The sequence below is a fragment of the Camelus bactrianus genome, chromosome 4 (genome assembly GCF_048773025.1).
Source record: "Camelus bactrianus isolate YW-2024 breed Bactrian camel chromosome 4, ASM4877302v1, whole genome shotgun sequence".
Taxonomy (NCBI): Eukaryota; Metazoa; Chordata; class Mammalia; order Artiodactyla; family Camelidae; genus Camelus; species Camelus bactrianus.
In genome coordinates this window covers 48,635,235-48,648,075 of record NC_133542.1, presented here as the reverse complement: position 1 = coordinate 48,648,075, position 12,841 = coordinate 48,635,235, and the positions used below count along the sequence as shown (strand labels likewise).

Below are 12,841 nucleotides of genomic sequence, written 5' to 3'. Positions count from 1 at the left end.
CTCCCTTACAGATTTACCATGAACACTGACTGGGGTCACATGTTCGAGTGCCTAGCACTAAGTCTGACACACAGGAGTCCCATCATTGTGACTTCTGTTCCCACTCCCTGACTCAGACCTTCCTGACTCCACAGGGAAATTAACATAACTACCCTGCCCACCTCCCAGGGAGGTCTCAAGGAGCAATGTTGCTGCCAGTGGAGTGGATTTACACCTTCTAATGCATTTCCGCTGACTCCACTCACTTAATCCTCACGATCACCTTGAGCGGAGAGAGTTCTCTTCCCGTTTTGCAGGTGAGCACCTGGAGATGCATGGAGTCAAGTGATGGACTCTGGACCACAAGGGGGTCTCAGAGGCTCTAAGCCAGGCCACAGGTCCCCAAAGCCATGCTCCTTCCACGCCCCATGCTGACTCTCAAATGAGATAATGGATGGGAAATTGCTTCCTAAGGAGCAGAGCTCTACCCCAGCTTGAGGCCTGTTACTGTTATTATCTCAAGCACCTGCCTGTGGTCAGGCATCCTAACTGCCTTTTTGTCCAAGTCTATTGTCCTCACTTCCCCCTTCTAGGATAAGCCAGTTGGATCAGTCTCATTCGGCTTGCTCCAAGGCAGTCTCTGAACTCAAGCATGTGTTGTCGAACTGCATCCCCGCATGCACACCCTCAACCCCTCTCCACGTGCCTTCTCGCACGTCCACATCCTCTGCTCCACCCACTCGCTCTCACTCCCTCATCCAGGAGGATCTCAGCACAGCCTAGCTCTGTTGTGAAGAAACCCTTGTGAAGCTGAGCTGTACCATGAGGCCACTAGAGACATGTGCCGTTCACTCATTCACCAGACCCACATTTGCTGGGCATTCACTTTGTGCCCAGCAATGGATAAGGCACAAGACCTGCTCTTAGGACTCTCCTAGTCCAGGGGGGACAGATGGGTAAATTGACCTGTCAGTGCAGTGGTAAGTGCTGGAAAAGCTTAGCCCCCAGCCCTAGGGGATCACAGAGGAGGTAGCTAGTCATTCTGCCCTGAGAAATGTTTCATTAAAAAGCGGGGAGATGTGCTTTTCCCCAAAGTCTTGAAAGGACAAGTAGGGCTTACAGAGCTAAAGAAAACTCGAGCTATGCAAAACAGTCTGGCAGTTCCTCAAAAAATTAAACAGAGTTACCCCATGACCCAGCAGTTCCACCCCTAGGTATCCATTCATTCAAGAGAAGTGAAAGTGTGTATGTAAATACTTATAGCAGCATTATTCACAATAGCCAAAAAAGTGGGAACAACCCAAATGTCCATCAGTTGATGAATGGATAAACATAATGTGATATGTCCAGACGATTGAACATCATTCAGACATAAAGAGAAATGCAGTTCTAGTGCACACTACAATGTGGATGAACCTTGAAAACGTTATGTTCAGTGAAAGAAACCAGACACTAAAAGGCCAAATATTGGGGGAGGGTGTAGCTCAGTGGTAGAGCGCATGCCTAGCATGCACAAGGTCCTGGGTTCAATCCCCAGTACCTCCATTAAAATAAATCAACCTAATTACCCCCACCAAAAATAAATAAATAAATAAATAAATAGCCACATACTGTATGATTCAATCTATTGAAATATCCAGAATAGGCAAATCCATAGAGACAGATTAGTGGCTGGGGACAGGGAATGGGGAGTAACTACCAACAGGTATGGCATTTCTTTTTGAAGTGGTAAGAACTATCTGGAATTGGATAGTAGTAATGGTTGAACAACATTGTAAACATACTAAAACCCACTGCTTGTACACTTTAAAATGGCTAAAATAGTGAGTTTTTGTATGAATTTTATCTCATTTTTTGAAGACAGGACAAGGTATACAAGAGCATTCCAGGTGACAAGCCTTCCAAAACAAGGGTAGTAAGAGGGGGAAGTGGTCTTAGGGAACAGCAAGTGTCTGATGCAACTGGGCATAATGCGTTGTATTTTTCTACTGTTGCATCACAGCTTTAGAAGGCTGAAGGATCATCAGCCCTAGTCTCTACAGTACTCATTCGGATGTTTTTGACTGCAAGTAACTCAAATTGGAGTGCACAGTAGAGAGAACATATTGACAACCTGGAAGGTTCTAGTGGTAATTAGGAATTCAGGCACAGTTTGATCAGGGATCAATTCCATTTTTATGTAAGACTTTCATCTCTGCCTTCCTCCTTGTATGAAATATGTTATCACACTAGCTTCCCACGTGTTACAGAGATATGGAAAGGAAGATGCATTTCAAGTAGAATAAAACCTTTAAAGTTTCCTTGGACAGCATGGAATTTTAAGCTTTATATGATGGGCAAAACCTCAAGAAGATATTGGAGGCAATGGCATTCCAGGATGAAAACCCATGAGCAGGAAACTGGAGGGTATGTTTAGGGGAAAGTTCGAGAGTCAGTTGGATCTGGCTGCTTGTGGGTAGGAAGTAAGAGCAGAGCTGGAGGGAGCTTGTACCATAATGTGGAGGCAATAGGGAGCCATTAAAGGAATTTCAATAGCGGAACAACACAACGAGGTCTTAATAAAATTTCACCCTGGCTCTCCGATAATATTATGAGGTGGTTGTTACTTTTCTTAGGTATGATAATATTGTGGTTATTTAGGACTATGTACTCATTCATTCAGAACTAGAGTGAGTCTGAAATTTACTTTCAGATGGTTTAGAGAGGAGGGGTGTGTGTGTGTGTGTGTGTGTGTGTAGAGAGAGAGCAGATTGTGGCAAAATGTTAGCCATTTCTGACTCCTGGAGGAGAGTGCACAGGTGTTCGCTGTACTATTTAGTCTTTCAATGTGTTTGGGGAAAAAATGTTTTCAGTACAATTTGAGAAAAGGAGAAAATTGGGTTCAGGGGAGACAGATCTCTCCGGCGGAGGGACAGGCTGGGGAAGTGGGGCAGTGAGGACCCAAGAGCCTGAGCCCCAAGGGCTGGGACCGAGGTTCCCTGTTGCTGAGATTGGCAGAGGTCCAAGACCCAGGGCTCGGGGCGGGTGGACGTGTAGATAAGGGAGGCACAGTAGCTCGATGACTCTGCAGCTCCCAGCCTGAGGGCCCAGGAGGACCCCAGTGCCAGGAATAGAGCTGAAAAACAGCCAAGGAGGAGGAGGAGAAGGTGCCTCTAAGGAGGGTTGTTTTTGCTCTCTGCAATAGATTCTTGCCTGTATGACTAATGTTGATGCATAGCATTTCAGAGCTTGAATGACCTAAGAAATCTCATAAACAGACCCTTGTTTCCATGTTGGGGAAATAGTCTTGCCCAAAGTCCCTGAGCCAGAGAATTGACTGAGGATAAGCTCCCAGTTAAACCAACCCTCGTGTGCCTGTTTCCACCTTCCTCTGAACTCTCTGGGGACCAGACAGAGGAGAAATGACAAGAAGGGACATGAGTTTGGTCTGATTTTCTTAATGAATCCTTTGAAATATTTTCTGAATGTATATGTTAACAGGGAGCTTGGGTAAACTGCCATGGCATGGGGTGGGGGGCGTTGGTGGTGATAATGGTAACAGCTGATCCTGTCTGAGCCATTCACTTGGACCAGGCACTGGTCTAGGGGCTTTACTCGTATCAGTATATTTAATCCTCAATCCTATGAGGAGGTACTGTGTTTAGACCCATTTTACAGATGGCAACAATGAGGCTAAATAGCTCCTGCAGGGTTCCAGCGTTTCTAAGTGGCAGACTTGGGACTAGAGCTCAGGCAGTCTGGCCCCTGGTCTGACATCTTTAACCACCTTGCCCTCAGCTACACCACTGGGTGTAGGTCCCCCTCCATTCTCAGTGACTGGCTGACTGAGTGAGTGAGTGAGTGGTCTGTTTATTTTGCAAGGGAGAGGGTCAACAGCAAATTCTGGCCCCAGCCTCATTGGTATTTTTGCAGTAAATCAAGGCCTATTTATTACTCATAGAATATTTTGGGGGTCCATGATGAAAAAGAAATGCAAAACTTAATTTCACTTCCCTACTACACTGCTCATTCTTTTTTAATAACCCTCTCTTATCAGCCTCCTGGCAGCTTTTTCGTTCCTGTGCATGTTAATTACTTTATTAATTACGTTAATATCTTTGGTTCTGCCCAGCATATCTTGGTGCTTTTTGTTTCCAGCATGCACCCATTTTGCCTTGTTCATTGGCACATGAGGGCCCAGTTCCCACTTCTAAAAGGGATTCTTTGAGCCTCGGTAAACACATGGCTTTCAATTAGTTGCACAATCATCATTCCCATTTTCATCTCAACCACGTCACTAATCGAGTGTTTTTAACATTCTCCCAAATAGAGGCTGTGTTGTGTTAAGTTTCTGACATTGTTCCACAACTCTTGTTTCCCCTCCAGGTCACAGCTCAGAGATCACACGACCTACCCCTCAGTGATAAACAGTAAGATGTCCCAGGTGGGGGGAGCGAGAGGAGCTGAACCCTGGGGTAGACGGAGGCAACAGATCCTGGGAGGCCCTGAATATTAGTTGAGAAGTCCAGACTTTACCCTGAAAGCCAGCATCATCCCCCAGTATACAGCATGGAATACTAATCCCATTAGCTGTCCCCAAATAAAAGGGAACGGGGAGATTTCATGGTCCAAAAGTTTAAGAAATCCCAGAAATGATGTATCTGCCTCTTGGAAATGTACAATGTATGGGCTTTAGTATGTTAAAGACTCTGAAAAGTCCTGAAGTTTACCCAAAAACTTTTAACTAAAATTTTTTCATTTTAATTTTTAATAATAAAAACATTTAAATTAGCATTTCCAAAACATCTTTGGCCATGGAACTCTTTTTATTTGTAGGCTATAGCATATTTACATTTACATATTCTGAGGAGTGTAATTTAGGAAGTGCTGCTGGAGGATGAAGAGCCTTTTTGTGGCTTTTGAGCTGGAGGGAGCATAGACAGACTCCGCTTTAGAAAGGTGGCTCAGGCAGAGCCTCAGAACTGGGGAACGGCGGGGGATGAATGGAGGCAGGAGGGGAAGAGGAGGCAGGCCCTGAACAGCTCAAGCAAGACACAATAAGGATCAAAAGCAAAGGTTTCAAATGTTTCAGTGTTTTCTTTTCGTTTTATTTCATGCTGCATTGTTGTCTTAAAATTGGAAAATCAGTGTTGCTATAATAAATCACAGCACAAGGGTTTTACTCAGGCATCAAATCTGAATGAGAAAAGCAGTCTGTGCAATCTTCCATCTTCAAAGAAAGCATTTAGCCCAACAGGGTGTTGGGACACAATAGCCATCTGTTTCTGCACATCACCAGAGTTCATCGAGGCTTTCCAATCAGACCCAGATTCGGCTTCCAAGTCCACACCTTAGTGGCTCTGTGATCCTGGGCAAGCGGCTTTGCTTCTCCGTGTCTCCGTTTTCCCATATAGTAAAGAGCAAGAATTATCCTTGTCTCACAACAGCTTCAAGGACTGCATGGGGGCGGGGAGAAACATGTGCAAGTCCTGAGCACAGGGCCTGACACGTGATAATGTAAAAACTAATAACTGCCCTTCCACATTAGCCAGGATAGGCTGGAAGAGGCTGAGGTAATAATGAAGCCCTAAATCTTGGCAGCTAAGCTCTATTTCTCAGTCATATAAAGCCCACCTGTGAATCCAGGTGGTCTCCGAGGCAACTGTCTCCCATGAGGCAGCTCTGTGATCTGGGCCCCAACACAAGGCAGCACGCAGATCTTGCAAACAGCTCTTCTATGCTTCAGGCCACAGAGGTCAAATGTCACTCCAGCCCACTGCCCATTGGCCAGAATTAGCCATGCGACTCCCACCTAACTGTACAGGGGCTCAGAACTGTGGGTGAGCAGATGGGATGTCCCGGGAGTGCTAGCCTCTGCCAGTCCTTCATTCCCTTTGGTCAGTCCACTTCACCTCTCTGAGCCTCAGTTTCCTCATCTGTAAAACAGGGCTAGTACTTCCTGTCCTATCTTTCATGGGAGTGTTAGGGGGCAGATGTGATCATATATGTGAAAAACACTAAGTTAAAGTTAGAAGTGATTATATGTTTACTTCATGCTGTGCCAAAGCCATACCACATTCTTTGGTTCATAGGAAAAATGTACAACTTCAACCCTCCTTAAATCTACGTTCCTGTTCTTATTCCCCTGAACCCATTTCATCTCTGGATTGCCTACTCCCTCCTCTCATTTGGGTCTTTTAAGTTATTTTTCAGTGAGACCATTAAGGCCACTTCTCAGTAACCTTTGCTGGCCTATTTTTGGAATTGCACACTAGGCAGCACATCCCGCACGGAAAAGGAGACCCTAAAGTGCCAAGAGGGATGACAGGGAGGCCGCCAGTGCATTTCTCAGCAGAGACAGCAGAGAAAACCCTCAGGGGCCTGCTTCACGTGACCTAGGGTTCCTTAGATCCCCAAGGAACACCAGACGTGTGTGTGTGTGTGTGTGTGTGTGTGTGTGTGTGTGTGTGTGTCTGTCTGTCTGTCTGTTTCAAGCACCAGTAGTCCCCTCACTGAGGACACTGACGGTGTGGACTGCCAAGCGCCATGCTGTGGCGTGGCTCACAGTAGCCGCTGAAGGCTCGGGGCCGCCCTGGGAGAGCAGGACCCCAGGCGTGGGGAGGAGACAAGTCTCACCCACTCAGACCCCCCTGGAGACTTGTGTTCTCATCTGGACCCCAGACCCCAGACCCTCTGGAGACGGTGACAAGATGCAGGGTGGCCAGGATGAGCAAAGAATAAAAAACTGTGTCATGTAGGAAGGGTTGGTGTCAACCCAGCCAAGAGAAGGCTCAGAGGGGCTTTCCTGGAGCCAAGGGAGGAGTCATGACCGGCAGGGCCCTGGACGGCAGAGCCAGGACCAGCGGGAGCAGTCCTGGGAATACAGGTCTCAGCATAGGATGGGGAAGGACGTTCAGGTCTTAGCCTGGCTTATCTAAAAGTGAACAGGCTTCCTCAGAGGGTAGGGAGTGTCCCATCCCCAGTGCAGAAAAGGTTGGATGAGTGCTTGGTGTGGACTGCACACTAAAGAAGTGAAGTGAAAGAAGACGCTTGAGTCTCCTTAAGCCCAAAAGTTGTGTGATTCTACAAACTTGGTGTGACCTCAGGAGACTTTTATTTATATATGTATTTGTTGCTAATGGGTGTGTGTGCAATGAGTTGAGAGCAGCTTTTAGTTACGTGAATTGGAGTGTCACGTTCACCTTGGCAACTCCATCACTGGTGCAGAGGAGAAAGCACTGGCAGTGCAGAAACTGGCCCAGAAAACAAGCCCCTGCAGAGTGAGGGAGGGGCGTGCACTCTCCCGGCCCGTTGCTGCCCAGGGATTCCGGCGCACAGCCAGCCATGGCAGCAGCACCAGTTACAACATCCTATTTTGGAACAGTCTTTGCAACACTGCACTTTTGGGGCTCCCAGTACGCTCGCCTCCTTGAAAGGCAACAGGCGAATGAAATGGATGCGTTGTTCTCACATGTATTAGCATGGGGCGCGTGCACCTCGGCTTTGTAGTCTTTTTTATTACCATGCTCTTGCTCGATGCTCAGAACAACCCCCAAAGCAGGTGACTCCAGCATGTCTCAGAGGAGAACCTGGGGCTCAGACTGAGCGTGTGACAGCCCTGGGCCAGAACCCTCGCCCAGAGGCCAGGCAGGTGGCTGTCCATTACGCCAGGGCACTGTGGGGTCCCCTGCTGCCTTTTCACCATGGGCAAACTGTAAAATCTGAGATACAGAGGAGAACAGGGGGAGCACTTTAGCCTCGTCCAAGCGCCACCTTCCTTTCTCTTTGGTGAGCTGGGACTCCCAGAACTAGCCAGAGTTTCATGGAGAAGCACGAACAATGGAGGGCCCTGGGCTAGGAGTCAGGACCCCGGACTCAAGTGCAAGGGCCTTGGATTTCTTGCTGTGTGGCCTTGGGTTAGCCTATTCCTGTTCTACGCAAAATAGCAGCAAGGCTAATGGCCCTACTAAACTCCTCGCGTCGTTAGGCAGATCTAATGATACTGAAAACCGTAAAACTGAGTGCCGAGCACAGCAGCAGGGGAGTATAGTAGTTCTGTCCAGGATCCCAATGCTCCAGCTTCCTGATTTAGAGCATCTTCACGCTCTAGTTCTGTCACCTCCCTATTCACACCAAGGTGGCCTTGGACTTGAGAGCAGGGAGTCTCTGTGAACCACCAGCCAGGTCTTGCCCTGAGTTAGCAGCAGACCGCGGTGAGAGGGTGATGAGAGATACCACGTGGGCATGGCCAGGCCAGGGCTGAGCAGCACCAGCTTAGCTGCCTCGAGGTCTGGGCTGGGAGGGCTGAGGGCTGGGCAGGGGACGTGCCACCCCGGCCAAGGACTGAGCTGGGCAGCTTGGGCAGGGCCCCCCGAGAGCTCCTCTTATGTATGGGGCGACAGATCTCATCCCAGGCCAGGGACAGTTGCCCCCACGTGGAGGCCCTTTGGCCTGGGAGTGCTGGCCTAGAGCAGGATGCGGGGAGTGGGCTTCAGCAGGTATTCCCAGGCCAGGCTGAAGGTTCCAGGAAGGCGCTGCCCTGGCCCGGCTCAGGGCTGTGACCAAGTCTAGCTTAGGGCAGGGCTTCGCCTCCTTTTCACATCATGGCGCTCACAGGAAGCAATGTTCTCAAGCATGAGGGTGACCACAGAAGCTGATTGTGGCTGGAGGTGCCTGGCCCCAGCCCTGTGCCCCAGGCAGAGGAAAGCACACCATCCTGGGACATTTGTAACCTGCTGCTGGCACACCAGTGACCAGGGCACCTTTTTGGGTAGTTCTGGATTTATGGTCTAAAGCAAAGTTTTGGGAAGTTCAAGTCCCAGCTGTCACTGAATGCCTGTGTAACCTTGAGCCTGTGGCTCGGCTGATCCGAGCCTCATTCAGCATCCCCTAAAATGGGGGTCATACTAGACCTCACTCCTGTGTGATTGTTTAGAGGAAATGGGACAGGGTACCCAACACGCTTAGCTCAGAATGTGGCACACAGTGAGCAGTCAGCATGTGCAGGGCGACAGAGGAAGCACATGTGGTAAAGGGGTGGGGGAGGTAGAGGAGAGGAAAAATTCCCACACAGGTGTCTCCAGCACGAGGCCACAGTCCTCCCCAAAGAGAGAGGCAGGAAGCACAGGGGGCCTCAGAGGGGAGGACTCCAGGTGAGAGGACCTAGAAAGATTGCAAAGATGGAGAAAGGCCTGAAGGAAGGGCATCCCAGGACGAGGAAAAGGCTGAGTACAGGACCCAGAGGGAGATTATGGGGCTGGGCCGTGGGTGAGGTTGGGTCATGGGATGCAGGGCTGGTCAGATATGCGGAATCTGATCACAGAGGGTCATGAAGCCCGGTTTGTGGGTCTGAGTGACTTTCCTACGGTTTGAGAAGCTGTTGAGGGTCTCTGAGTGTGGGATCGCCTTAATGTAGAAGATTGCTCCGGAGCAGCATGGAGAAGGAGCTGGGGCGGGAAGGAGATGAGTGAGAGCAAAGGGCATGAGAGGTAGCGAGGTCCTGGAAGGCAGCCCAGATTCCGGCCTGACCTGGGTGGATGTGAGGCAGGTCTCTGAGTTAGCAAACCCAGGAGGGATGGAAGGTTTAAGGGAGAAAGTAATGAGTTCTGACTGAGAAATGTTAAGTTGGAGGGGTCAGAGGGCAAAGAATCAAAGAACCGGGAGAGGGCAGGGCTGGAAGTGAGAGCAAGATGCCTTCAGGTGGCCTCCGGGAGCAGAGAACTAAACGGGGTCCCCTGCCTTTGGCCACTAGGAGGTCGCGGAGTCCACGGGGAGCACTGCAGTGGCTTGGGGGTGAGTGTTGGGAGGTAAAGAATGTAGGTAGGGGTACAGGCACCCTTTTCAGAAAGCTGCACTGACAGGCAAGAGAAAGGGGCCAAATCACTTGAGAAACAGGAAGCAGGAAGGAGCCTTCGACCAGGCTGGGGCCCAGCGGGGGCGGCGGAGTAACTAGGCAGGAGAGTAGGGGTCAGGGAGCAGAGACGGGGTCAGCGAGCAGAGACGGGGTCAGCGAGCAGAGACGGGGTCAGCAAGCAGAGACGGGGTCAGGGGTTTCTTCCTCAGTCATTTTCCAGTTAGTGCTCAAACCCAGTGGCTGTTGACTCGTTCAACTCTTGTTTTTGTTTATTCTCAGGACTTAATTTCCAACAACACTGTACCGTGTCTGTGCTGAGGGACACAAGTCTCCCTTCTCTTCTGTTCTCTCCTGTCTGCTCTCCTTCCGTTGTTCTGCTCACTCCCCCCACCCCCACCCCTACCCTGACAGGCAGAGGCCCAGACACCCAGGTTGGTCCCAGGACCACAGGAAGAAAGCCAGGTTCTGCTCTCAGGGTGGTGGGCACCCTGGTCCTGCTGAGGGTGGGTGCAGCCAGACTCCAGGCAGCCGACCAGGGGCCTGTGCTTCCCGTCGGGTGTGGCCACCCCGGGCTCACCAGATGTCAGCACTGAGAGGGGAAGGAGCTTGCTTGCCCAGGGTTGGCCCACAGACATTTCCAGTCAATAACCCTGCTTCTACAAAAATCAGGTGATCATATGAATAGTTAACCCATATTTCCACATATCCCAGTGTCAGCTGGGCCCTTGTGGGCCGTGAGATCTGGGAAGTACTGCCTCAACCCCCAAGGTGGGGAGGACATCCCGAGCCTGCTAGAAATTTCCTCCCGATCCCAGCCTTCCTGGTGGGCACAGTGCAGCTCCTGGTTCACGGATACCATCTCTCTTCCACCCCACATCACCCCGGAACAAGTCCCAGTCCTTTTGCCAGGGTCATCCCTCTTCCCATCTCACCCATCAAACATGTCCTGAATTTTTGTAGAACTTCCTGAAGGTGCAGAAGTCTGTGGGGAAGGAGCGTGTGGTCCAGCCAGCTTCCGTCCTGCTGCTCTCTGCTCTCTCTCTGGAGCAGACAGTGTCCCACCGGCTCCCAGGGTGGGTTTGGCCTCCTCTGTACACGTGGTGCCAGTGGCACCTGCCTTCCCAGAGCTTCACTTTCCACCAAGTCGTGGCTCCCGAGAAGGGAATTCTCATCCAGTTGCTAAAACAGCAGCAGTTTCTCCAACACTGAGGTAGAGTTGTCCTCACCCACATCAACTGCTTTCAGTCACCACTTCACTCTCTCCAGTTCTTTAACTAACTTGAGAACAGTAGCCACACTCACTTCAAAAATGTCCTTAGAGTTAGAAGCCCTTCCAAGCATTCACTTGACTCTGGAACCAGGACGAGCCGTGTGGACAGGCAGCCCAGACGCAGGATGGTGGCAGGAGCCCAGCTCGTGAGCGGTGACGTGCACACAGACAGGCCCTGTGCTGCCGGGTGTCTCATTTCAGAAGAAGCCAGAAATCTGGGTGTTCGTGTGAAATCACTGAGTCAGTTTAAATACTGACTATGAAGTCTAAAAATTTTAAGCACCATTAGGTGAAGTAAAACACATCTGTGGCCCGCACAACGCCTGAGGCGCAGGAGTTTCTCTCTGCTCTAGAGCCGCAGGAAGACTCCCCATCCTGGTGCCCAGCCACTCCCTGGTGACTCTCTCAAGGACGTGTGGAGCCACCTCCCTGTCTCCAGTCACTGGGTCATCATTCCGTCTGGGGAAGTGCATGTTCTGGCACTGGTCTCTCATTACCCAGCATGGTCAGGCTCACTGAAAAGTGCACGACGTGCCACCCTGGTGCCAGGAGGTCGCTGCAAACCATGAGGCTGACGCCTGGGACGCGGCAGTATCATCACCTGTTCACAGGCTGCCTCGTGAAAGCCCCCCATGAACAAGCACCTCTTGGCTTCGGGTTCAGCAGCAATGCCTGTGAGCTCTTCCTGCTCCAGGCTTGCCCCAGAGGCCTCAGGCACAGGCACGTGGAGAGTAGGGGTGCCCCGAAGGCCTGCTTTCACAGGGAGGGGGACAGAGCAAGGCCTCAGACATTGAGATGTCCTCACCTGCTTTGCAGGAAAGAAGTCTGGCTTGGTTTTGCCTCGGACTTACTCTGTCACCTTAAGCAAGTCTCTCATCCTCTCTGAGCCTCAGTTTCCTTACTTGTAACATGTGTGCAAAATTCCTGGCTCCTGGGGTCAGAATCAAAGAGAAATCCTAGTATGAATACATCTGTGAGCTGCAAAAGGCTAGAAGTGTTAGGACCTATTACTGCACTTGTCAGCCCTTAACTTCCCCAAGATGATCCTCACCCCAGCTATGACCCTTACATAGCCACAGAACTTCATTCTGGATTCCAAGGTCAAACTCAGGATGCCTCTCTGAACAGGACCAGGCGAGGGTCCCACTGGCCCACTGGCATCCTAATGCTCAACCAGGGCTCCTTGCCCTCCTCAGCCAGGTCCCAACCACCTCCCCCACTTCCTCTCCCCTCCGCAAAGCATGGCTCCATAAGGATGTGGCCAGGGAGGTTAGGGCAAGTGGCTCTGGACCCATGACTGCTGCTCTAGACACTGCCCCAGGGACACCTAAGAAAGAGTGCACAGTCCAAAAGCCAGGGGTTGGCCTACAGGCCAGCTCCAGGGGGCTGACTTGGCCTTGCCTGGCACCTGCGAATGGTAAGTCCCAATAAATGTTGGCTGGTGAGCAGCCCACAAGGCTGGTTCCCCCTGTGCCAACCTGCAGCATGGTCCAGTGCACAGGGCATGGGGCCAAGGTCAGAACACCTGCACCCAGGTCTCCACTTAGTCACTGCTTGCTATGAGTCCTTTTCTGGGCCTCAGTTTCTCCATCTATAAAAAGAGGAATTGGACTAGGGCACGACCCCCTTAGTGTTTAGAAATGGGGAGCCAGGGGAGGGAGACTGGCTGACATGGTGACTAGAGGGTGTTCATGGCATCCAGGAGCCAGGGGTTCTGGGTGCCCTGCACTGGACAGGACAGCCCCTCACAACAAAGATTT

At 50.7% G+C, this 12,841-nt stretch overlaps 1 protein-coding gene and 1 long non-coding RNA gene across 8 annotated transcripts in view; one reads left to right on the top strand and one right to left on the bottom strand.

Annotated features, from left to right (window-relative positions):
* Positions 1-12,841, top strand: part of GABBR2 (gamma-aminobutyric acid type B receptor subunit 2) — a 353,312-nt gene that overhangs the window by 316,574 nt on the left and 23,897 nt on the right. The gene's annotated exons all lie outside the window — the stretch shown is intronic.
* The window catches only part of LOC105067385 (uncharacterized), a 43,037-nt gene continuing 34,595 nt past the window's right edge, over positions 4,400-12,841 (bottom strand). For all 4 annotated transcript variants that reach the window (XR_006724230.2, XR_006724231.2, XR_012506441.1 and 1 more), the window contains one exon: positions 4,400-12,012. This is a non-coding gene — a long non-coding RNA (uncharacterized LOC105067385). The remainder of the gene's footprint in view (positions 12,013-12,841) is intronic.